The following is a 10273-nucleotide window of genomic DNA, read 5'->3' as shown; positions in this document are numbered from 1 at the left end:
AGGGTTGTTTTGAGTCAGTTAGTTTGACTCAATGGCAGTCAGTTTGATTTTGGAATGTCTAGAATTATATATATAATTATATATGGCAAATTATGAGATCACAATCCATGGCATCATTATTTTTTTAAAATAAGGAAACCAGAGGAGGCAATAAGGAAATTTGTTGTCTTTCCTCAGCCATGAGCAACCCAATAATAAACTATGGTAAGTCATAATCATAGGATTACATGACAAACAAGTGTGAAGTTGCCCAATCACAAAATAAAGATCCAAATGTGTTTGGAATGAGTTAAGCCACCTGAATCAGGGAGGGGGGAAAAATCACAATGAAATTCCTGGATCCAAAAGACAGCTATATTATAGGAGAATCAGCAGCAGAACCAGGAGTCAGAGCAAAAAACTGAGAGATGGCCTTCCCCACATATGGAGCAAGTAAAGCTGAGGGGGCTTGTGCGGGAGGCTGGCAGGAACAGTGATGTGCCTTTGGGTACTTAATTGGGGACATCCGACTTGTTCATCCACAGAGCTTATGCTTTAGGTTGAAGCTTAGTGCTGAGTGGTATGCCTTTTGGGCATTTCTTAGCAGACTTGACAGAACTTTGTGATATGTTCTGATAGACAGCTCAATCCTGTGCATTTCTCATGGGTATCACAAAGTGTTCACTGTCGTAATAAAGCCTTTAATCACCAACAAGTTTGTCTGTGAGTTCTGCATAGCCATCGCAATGGATATCAGAGCCTGGAGATCAAGATGTTGTTAGGTGCCGTGAGTTGATTCTGTCACTCATAGTGACTCTATGTACACCGCCCGGTTCTGTGCCACCTCGCAGTTGTTCTTATGTTTGAGGACATTGAGGAAGCCAATGTGTTAATCCAACTTCTGGAAACCTTCCTCTTTTTTATTGTCCAGATACTTTTTCAAACATGAAATTCTACTCCAGGGACTTGTCTCTCCTAACAACATGTTCAGAATACATGAGATAAAAATCTGGCATTCTGTGATGTTCACCTTCCCGACATGATCACTGAAGACAAAATGGGTGCATAAGCAAATGTGGTGGAGAAAGCAGGTGCCCAGCTATCAAAAGATATAGCATCTGGGGTCTTAAAGGCTTGTAGATAAACAAGTAGCCATATAGCTCAGAAGCAAAAAAGCCCACATGGAAGAAGCACACCAGCCTGTGTGATCATGAAGTGTTAATAGGATCAGGTATCAGGTATCTATGACCCAGAACAAAATCATACCCATTGGGAATGGGGAGCGTGCATGGAGTGGAGACCCCAAACCATCTGTACACAGTTGGACATCCCCTGAAAGAGGGGTCACAAGGAAGAGATGAGCCAGTCAGGGTGCAGTATAGCACCGATGAAACATACAACATTCCTCTAGCTCTTTGGTGCTTCCTTGCCCCGACTATCATGGCCTCAGTTCTACCTTACAAATCAGATTAGACCAGAACATGAACACTGCTAGCGATAAGAGCCCGAAACACAGGGAATCCAGGATGGATAAACCCCTCAGGGCCAACAATGAGAGTCAAGATACCAGGAGGAATACGGGAGGGTGGGGGGAGAAAGGGAGAATTGATCACAAGGATCAACATATAACCTCCTCTCAGGTGGACAAATAACGGAAAAGTGAATGAGGGGTGACAGAGGACAATGTAAGATATGAAAATAATAATCTATTACTTACCAAGGGTTCGTGAGGGAGGGCGGGTGGGGGAGGGAGGGGAAAGAAATAGAGAGCTGATATCAGGGGCTCAAGTGGGAAGAGAATGCTTTAAGAATGGTGTTGGCGGCATATGTGCAAATGTGCTTGACACACTGGATGAATGTATGGATTGTGATAAGAGATGTAAGAGCCCCCAATAAAAATAATTTTTAAAATAAAATTTAATTTAAAATCTTCTCAACTGCATGAAAAAGTAAAATTTAAAAAAAAAATCTCTCCACCCTTACTTCCAAGGAGCATTTCAGTTGTACTTCTTCTAAAATGATTTGCTTGTCCATCTGACAGTGCATAGTAATTTCAATAATCTTTGCCAACACCCTAATTCAAATGCACTGATGCTGCTTCAGTCTTTCTTATTCAAGATCCAATTTTCACATGCATATGAGACATTCAAAAATACCAACGTTTGGGTCAGGCATACCACCATCTTTTAAGTAACCTCCTTGTTTTACAACACTTTTAAGAGGCCTGGTGCAACTGATTTATCCAATGCAATGTGTAGTTTCATCTCTAGATTATTATGTCCAGGAGCAGTGATCATGGAGAGATAATGCGAAAAACTTTAAGATGACACAAATTTATATCCAATGTAGGATTCATTGCAAAAGCTCCAGACTAGTAGAAACATAGTTTTGTTGTTGTTGTTTGTTTGTTTGTTTGTTTGTTTGTTTTAAGGTGCAGAACTAAAGTCACAAGAAGTGAAATATTTGATTCCTAGAATGGTTATTCTGGTTGCTGTTACTTGTAATAGATGTAAAGAATGATATGTGCACTGGAAATAAGAACAGCTGCTTCTGAAGTAGCCTGGGGAAAAGGGCTGACTAAGATTAATAGGAGGCCAGTGCCTTCTAGAATCATCCTACCAGAGCTTTTAGGTCAGATATATATAAATAGATGTGGTCCAGGAATGAAGATGATTGTATTATTTGGTATTATTAAAAAGCTTACTTGTTTATTTGGGCTCATTATTAATAATGCTTATCCTACCTCATATTGTATTATAAGACATTAATCATGATTACAAGATTAGTAAATCCGCCTTCAGACTATATTTGATTAAATATGCTAAAAAGGGAGGTAAGGATGGCCTAAAATGAAAATCTTTTTTGTTTAAAGCCAAGGTAGAGTGAGGGACTTCGAAAGACAACCTAAGTCACACCCAGAACTGCTGCGACCCCAGGAATTTTACATTTGAAGGGAAGACCTGCCAAGAAAAGTAGTTTTGACTTTTTAAAATTTTGAGTAAGCAGTTTGTATAAAAGTAAGAAAATTCTAGGTCCAGGAGAAAAAGCCCCCTTCTAGGACTGGAAGCTAGAGGAAGCTGATGAGTTTCGTGTGCTCATTCTGACAACAACCTGGATTCTATTAGTGAACAGGCGCGGTGGAAAATACAGCCGTGAAGTGACAGGCTAGTTTGGACATGCTTCATTAGTACCTGGTGGTGTGATCCAAAGAGGAGAGAGAAGAAAAAAGAGGGTGGGCTGGTCTGAAGTTTTAAAATATATAAGAATATTGAGCCCATGAGCATGGATTAGCCCCAGAGGCAGCCAGTCTGAAGTATTGAGGAGAAGTCTGTGTGGACACCCAAAGCTTACAAGTGGTGTCAATTGACCTCGTATGGATGATTAGGGCTGAGACAACCAGAACCCAAACAAATGAAGATAAATATGCTTAACTCTGTGAGCTGGTGCATATTGCTGCAGTTTTGATGATTGGCCTGCTGTAGACTGAACTTGTTTTATGCATGTAGTTGGCCAAAGGTCAATCCAGAAATGAAGACTCATATCATCAAGCCTCAGCAATAGGTTATAGGAACAGGAAATTTAGAAGTTGGATATCTAAAATGCAGGGAGATAAAGGCATGAATTGCCTGGCTCACAAGCTTATTGATGTGTTCACAAGTAATTATAATAATTGGAGGAAGTTTATCCTTCAATATGAAAAGAACAATAGCTAGAAGAGTCAGGGAGTGGCCTGCCGGGGCCGTGAGTTATTTAATGTGACTCTTCTAGACAAATTCTCTAACTCCCACTAAACCACCTCTCCGTTGCATGGGTCTGGTTAGAAGGCGGGAAAAGATGGTGATAGGATTCATTTGTATTTGCAAACAGGATTCCCTGGAATGCCATCTTGCTATGTGCAAAAGAAGTCCTCCGGGAAGCAAGGCCTTCTATGTAGTGTTTCTGAGAGTTCTTCCTATAATATCAGTCTACTTTCTATTCCCTGTTCTTCCAGGACTTTATCATATTTAATATCCTTTCAAAAATGGCCTAGCTACTTAAGCTAACTGACTTCCATTTTACTATTTATAAACAAGAACCTCAATATGTATAGTTGTCATATAAATCTTATTTTTCATAAAATATGACTAATACATTCAGCGGAGAGAAAATCTCTAGTTAATAAGCTAAAATTTCGGTGTGCACATTGCATGAGAGAATTCAATGTATCTTCTTAAAGTTTACTTTCATTCTTCAGAGTAATAAAAGCATTTTTAAGCAAAAGAAATGACTTTATAAAATGAGTACAACATTCTTAACCTCTTTAAAACAAATGAAAGAGGAGTGTTTAAATTCTTACTGATGAAATGTAACCTGATTTGTCATGCGACATATTTCAGCAGCATTTCTTGAAAGACAGAAAGAACCACATGTTAGCCTCTTGTTTGAACTTGAATTGATCTGGACTCATGGTGAAGCCGTGTTTCAGAGGAGAACTGTGCTCTGTAGTTTCTCGTGCCATGACCATTGGAAGCAGATCACTACGTCTTTCTGTCATGGCGCCTCTGGGTGGATTCAAACTGAAAACGTTTTACTTGAGAGCTGAGCTCTTAATTCTTTATTCTACGCAGGGATTCCTACATATTTCCAGATAGTACAAGTGGTTTCCATTTGCCTACCAATCTAAACGTTGGCATACTTAATTCAGCCATGGAAGGAAACTCCTGGCAAATCCATTCCGACATGCTCTGCTGACATACTTCTACAAGACCTGGAGTTGCCAGCAATCGACTCCACAGTAACTGAAAACATCGTCTTGGTTGTGGCCTGGGAAGTCTAGATACTTTTTTGACGCACAAGGACGAGGCAGGTGTGGAGCTAATAGCGCTTTTGTGAAAAATGTCTGTTGAGCTATTTCCCAAGAAATTCATCTTTAATGTAAATCTATTTGAATTCAATAAGTTTCCATTGGTTTACTAACCAAAGAAGAATGTGGCATATAGTTTACAGTGAATCAGTAGACATTGTAACTTGCAACTCTATTTGATAAGTGTCATTTTCTCCCTTCCTTTCCTTCTGTACACGTTTCTTCTTTTATTATATCTTCACAAAATTTTCATTAAATTTGAACTCTTTGCTAAATAATATCCTACACAAACATTCTTAAAAATAAAATCATTCGTCAAAAAAAATCCTTGTCCTACACAATATGAGATACTTTCTGGATGAAATGTGAACAGAATAACTAATTACTGTTTTCTAAATTAGATCATGTATTTTGAAATAATAACATTAATGTTTAGGTAATTACTCTGGTAAATTAAATTATTTAATAATAGGTAGATTACTTAAATATTTTGTATTAAAAAAGAGCTAATTAAATTATAGTTATTAAATTTCCAGGTATCTCTGGCTCATCTTTATAACAAAAGTAATAAGAAAGGATATGGTATGCATACAAATTTAAATGCCTAACCTAGAATAAGCTACTCTGTATTATAAGACTTTATAAAGAACATACTTGAAATTCAAACCCAAATCTACATGATAATAAGATGTCATAAAATATTAGATTAGGAAATTACAGATCATATTTTGTAAATTGTATTCCATAGTGAAGACATTATTCTGAATAATACCAAAGATCATTGCTGGGTGCAATGCAGATTAGAAATTAATTAACAATAGGCAAGATTAGAAGGTAACTCAAGTTCTGGTCCATGAATTAAATCAGGTTCTGGTCCAGTAAGCTGTAATGTGTAATGATATTTTTAAATGAAATATTTCATGTGAAATAAATATTAAGTATATTCTGTAACAACATCTTTGGTTGGTTTCAAAGGCATGTGTTGATTTAATTTGTTTTTGTTTGTGTTTCTATTTTTATTGTGTTGTGTGTGCATTTTTTAAAAATCGTTTTATGAGGGGCTCATACAACTCTTATCACAATCCATACATACATCAATTGTGTAAAGCACATTTATACATTCATTGCCTTCATCATTCTCAAAACATTTCCTCTCCACTTAAGCCCCTGGCATTAGGTCCTCATTTTTCCCCTCCCTCCCCGCATTGTTTTTAACAGAAAAAATACTTTTCAGCAAATAATGTTAGTATTTTCATCAAATGATTTTATCACCCTCTTAATATCTTCCTCCTGACTCTATGATCTTTTAAAGATAGTATTATGATTTTTAATTATTGTTATATGAAGGTGCTGGGTTGGGGGTGGGGGGTGGGGCATTTGCTATTGCCAACGCATTTTTTCTGTTGCCTCGGATCCTGTGGACTACAGTTCCTTGTGGATTACATCATATTGACATTGCATTTGCTAGTTGTTTTTGAAGTTTTTTTCTGTCTCAAGGATTTTACACAGATCAGAATTTTTCGCTGTTTCATTTTTGTGGCAATTTAAGTATTTTTCTTCAGTGTTATTAAGTTATTGGACTCATTAAATGAGTAAATGTCAGTATGAAGAGAACAACTTTTGCTGATGCAGAGGCTGCAATGATGGGCTCTACCATGAGAAGAAAGGCACAAGACAGGACCGTGTTTCACTCTGTTGTGGATTGAATCAGACACAACTCAATGGCTCCCAAAAACCACTAGAGCTATAGAATTGCTCTAATTTAACACTGTCTTCTGTTACCAATATAAAATGTTTAAATGCCTAATATAGCTTCCAATTATCTTTATAGATTGGCGTACTTGTATTTCTATATATTTTATAATCAATTTATTAAACATGTTTCTATAATTATGAAAAATGCAATTTTCTGATGGTAAAACTATATTTGTTATGCATTCCCTTTGAAAAATTTATAATTCTAAATGGAAATATTCAGTGAACTGCATGTAATGCATAAAAATTAGAATTTTAAAATATTTATCTGATAAATGTAATATATTTTTTACCCATTCAATGCATGAGAATGTTGGCTATTTCTTGATTGCATATGCATATCCCATGTATATAGTATTTGGAAATAATTTTTTAAGATTAATTTGCATTTTAAATCCATTTGAGTGTTTTCAGTACCCGGATTTTGGGTTATGGCACACATAAATCAACATTATTAAGAGAGGCGAATTCTCAATTAAAGCTATCAATGACAACTAAATCAGGAACAATCATTATTCTCATCATTAGGTTATTCCTTGAAAAGTCTAGAGATTCTACTATTCATGTTGCTAATGCTTTAATGGAAATGTTTTAAACAAATTATTTTAGTATTTTTATTTGATAGGCTTATCTTTCTATTCTCTGTCATATCCATAATGTATACATAGATACTTAATATATATACACTATTGTAATGTGTTAGAGGATAAAACAAGGTTTAATTTGAAAGGAAGGACACATAAATGCTAAAGCATTAGATGTTCTATTTTATTATTATGGCTCTTCCAGCCATAATCCATAGGTGATATATATTAATTCGGGGTGCCATACACCTATGCCGCTGACCCTATTTTTGTAGGGAATTATATGCTAGCAAACAGAAATAGGATGAGATTTAGCTCTGACCTTAGTAGAGTGTGTGAAGCAGACCACACTCTTTATTTAATGGCTCTCTTAGTTATTATACTTAAAATGGATGTAAGAAATTATGTAATGTAGCTGAGATGAGAAAGAATATTGTTTTTGGAGTGGCATGGAGGAAAAGCCTGGCTGATTAAGATTACTAGGAGGCCAATGCCTACTAGAAGCATGTTGCCAGTGGCCCCAGGTCATATGCATGTAAACAAAATACAGTCCATGGATAGACAATAGATAATTACATTTAGGTAAAATGTGATTGCGCCATGTAACTCCCATCAAATGACCTTTCCATAGATGTGTCTGGGAAGAGGGTAAGGGAAGATACTGATAGGATTTGCCCATGAGTAATTGCAAACAGGATCCCTGCAATGCCATCCTGCTATGTATGAAGTGAGTCCCCTAGAAGCAGCAAGATCCCTGAGTGGAATTCATCCTGTCACGCCAGCATCCAGTCTACCTTTTTATAACCTTTGGAATTTGGAGTGAACGTCACGCCTGACTGTGTGAGACTGTTCCTGGAACTTTCCTAAACTCTGTGAGACACTGTAGTGACTCAGAACGCACAAACATGAGGGACTATGCCCCACGGAGGAGTGGGGGAAAGATGGAGCAGAACAGCATCTGGCAAGAGTTGCACTTTGGGGATTGTTTTCCCAATTGCCAGCTCCTTGAGACCAGTTTGGCATGAATTCTTATGAAAGAAATTATTGCCATGTTAGACACAATGGATTTTTATTTTAGGCCTCTTTCATTGAACTTAAAAAGGCAATGATTTTTAGCATATCTATTTTTTTCAATGTAACACATTATTTTGTTCGAAAAGGGGCTTTCCAATTATAGATCACATAAGTATAATTTTATTTAACTAGGAAAGATGTTTATTCATTTGGTTAGTTGCTAGATGCAAATAGTTCTACTTTAAAAGTAATAAATTTGTACCTAATTAATTTATCTGCCTTTAAGCAGCTACAGAAAGTTTTTATTATGTGCAAGGAAATATGCTAAACATTAAGCTTATATTATCTCTGCCTAAGCACTTTGCTACTTGATTAATTGTAATGACTATAGTAAATAGTCTATTGTAAACAGACCAAAAAGAATTGATGCCTTTGAATTGTGCTATTGATGGAAGAATATTTAAAGTGCCATAGATGACCAGACTACAAATAAGTGTCTTGGGAGAAGTTGAACCAGAATGCTCCTTAGAAGGGAGGATGCTAAGATAACAACACAGACTTTGAGTATGTTATCAGGGGGTGTTAATCCCTGGAGAGGAGTATCATACTTAGTAAACTAAAATGTCGGGGGAGGGGAAATTGTTTTAAACTTTCAATGAAATAGATTGACACAGTGGCTGCAAACATGGGCTCAAAAATAGGAATAATTGTGAGAATAGAACAGGACAGAACCTTGTTTCACGCTGTTGTACATAGATTTGTTACAAATCAGAAACAAATTAATGGCATCTAGCAACAACAAATAATGTCTTGTTATGTAAAAATCAATAAATGGCATAAAACCGTAATGAAAGAAATGAAATTGAACTGGACAATTACCTACTCTGATTATGTTCCACCAAAAAAATGATTCTTTATATCCATGATATAGTCTTTGTAACACACATAATCTTCTACATGTTATTTACATGTACATACTGCATTGAAATAGTGTTAATCTAAATAACAGGAGAAAATAAATTTAGCTTTCGCTTTCATTTCTAAAATGGTTTGCAACCTTAAAAAAAGAAATATTTACATATTGAATTTCCTACATTAGAAATAATTACATATATAAATTATTTATATCACGTAGTGATATCTGACACGTAAATTATACATATAGTCTGTGGTAGAGGTATAGCTATGAGGTATGTGAAAGGGTACTTTGAAAGGAGTGAAGACATTTGTTTGATGACTAAGAAAATATTGAGAACATAAAAGACAACGATTAACATAATTTTATAGGCCTCCTGCACAAATGGCCATGAATAAATATTTTTATTCCTTACAACTTTATTTTTTAATACTTATCCTTTCGTTTTTTATCATGCCTCATTGGATTGGCTAGAAAGTCAGTCTAATGTTAAATAGAAGATGTGAGAGTGGACACTTGTTGTGTTCCTCCTCGTTAAACGGAAGCTTTTGGTTTGCTTGCATTTTTAGACAATTTTATAGGCACTTCATTCACATATCTTATAAGCCAAGACTTCAACTATAGCAAGAAGAATTGTATAATCTTTACTGTAATCACTTTTAGACCATTTTCTTTTTCCCCATTCTCATTATTGTTCATGCAATTTTTAAAATTTTGGCAAAATGTGCAAATGGCAAAATGTTTGGCCAAACATCCTCCAACTTGTACATGTAAAATTCAATGCCATTGATCACACTCTTTGTGTTATGTAACCACTTTTGATATCTCTCTCTCCAAATTGTTCCACCACTATTCAAATGAACTCAGTGCAAATGGAAATTTTTAATTTTTCACTCATAGATATATGTATGATGTTGGTTACAAGTTTCCAAAATGACCCTTATCAGGTTATGGAAGTTTCTTTACCTTGCTTTGCTAAAAGTTTTATCATGGATCAGTATTGAATTTTGGTAGATTCTTTATTTTCAATACATTTTTAAATGGTCATATGATTTTTATGATCTCTTCTTTCAATGTAATGTATTATATTGATCTGTTGACACATTTTAAACAAGTTTAAACACATTTCCATTTGGTCATAATAAATACTATTATTTTGGATTTTCAGATTTATAAGTATTG

The sequence above is a fragment of the Echinops telfairi genome, unplaced genomic scaffold, assembly GCF_000313985.2.
Source record: "Echinops telfairi isolate 266 unplaced genomic scaffold, ASM31398v2 ScPeMD7_18;HRSCAF=68, whole genome shotgun sequence".
Lineage (NCBI taxonomy): Eukaryota > Metazoa > Chordata > Mammalia > Afrosoricida > Tenrecidae > Echinops > Echinops telfairi.
The sequence above is the reverse complement of the archived record's forward strand: the minus strand, read 5'-3'. Positions refer to the sequence as shown.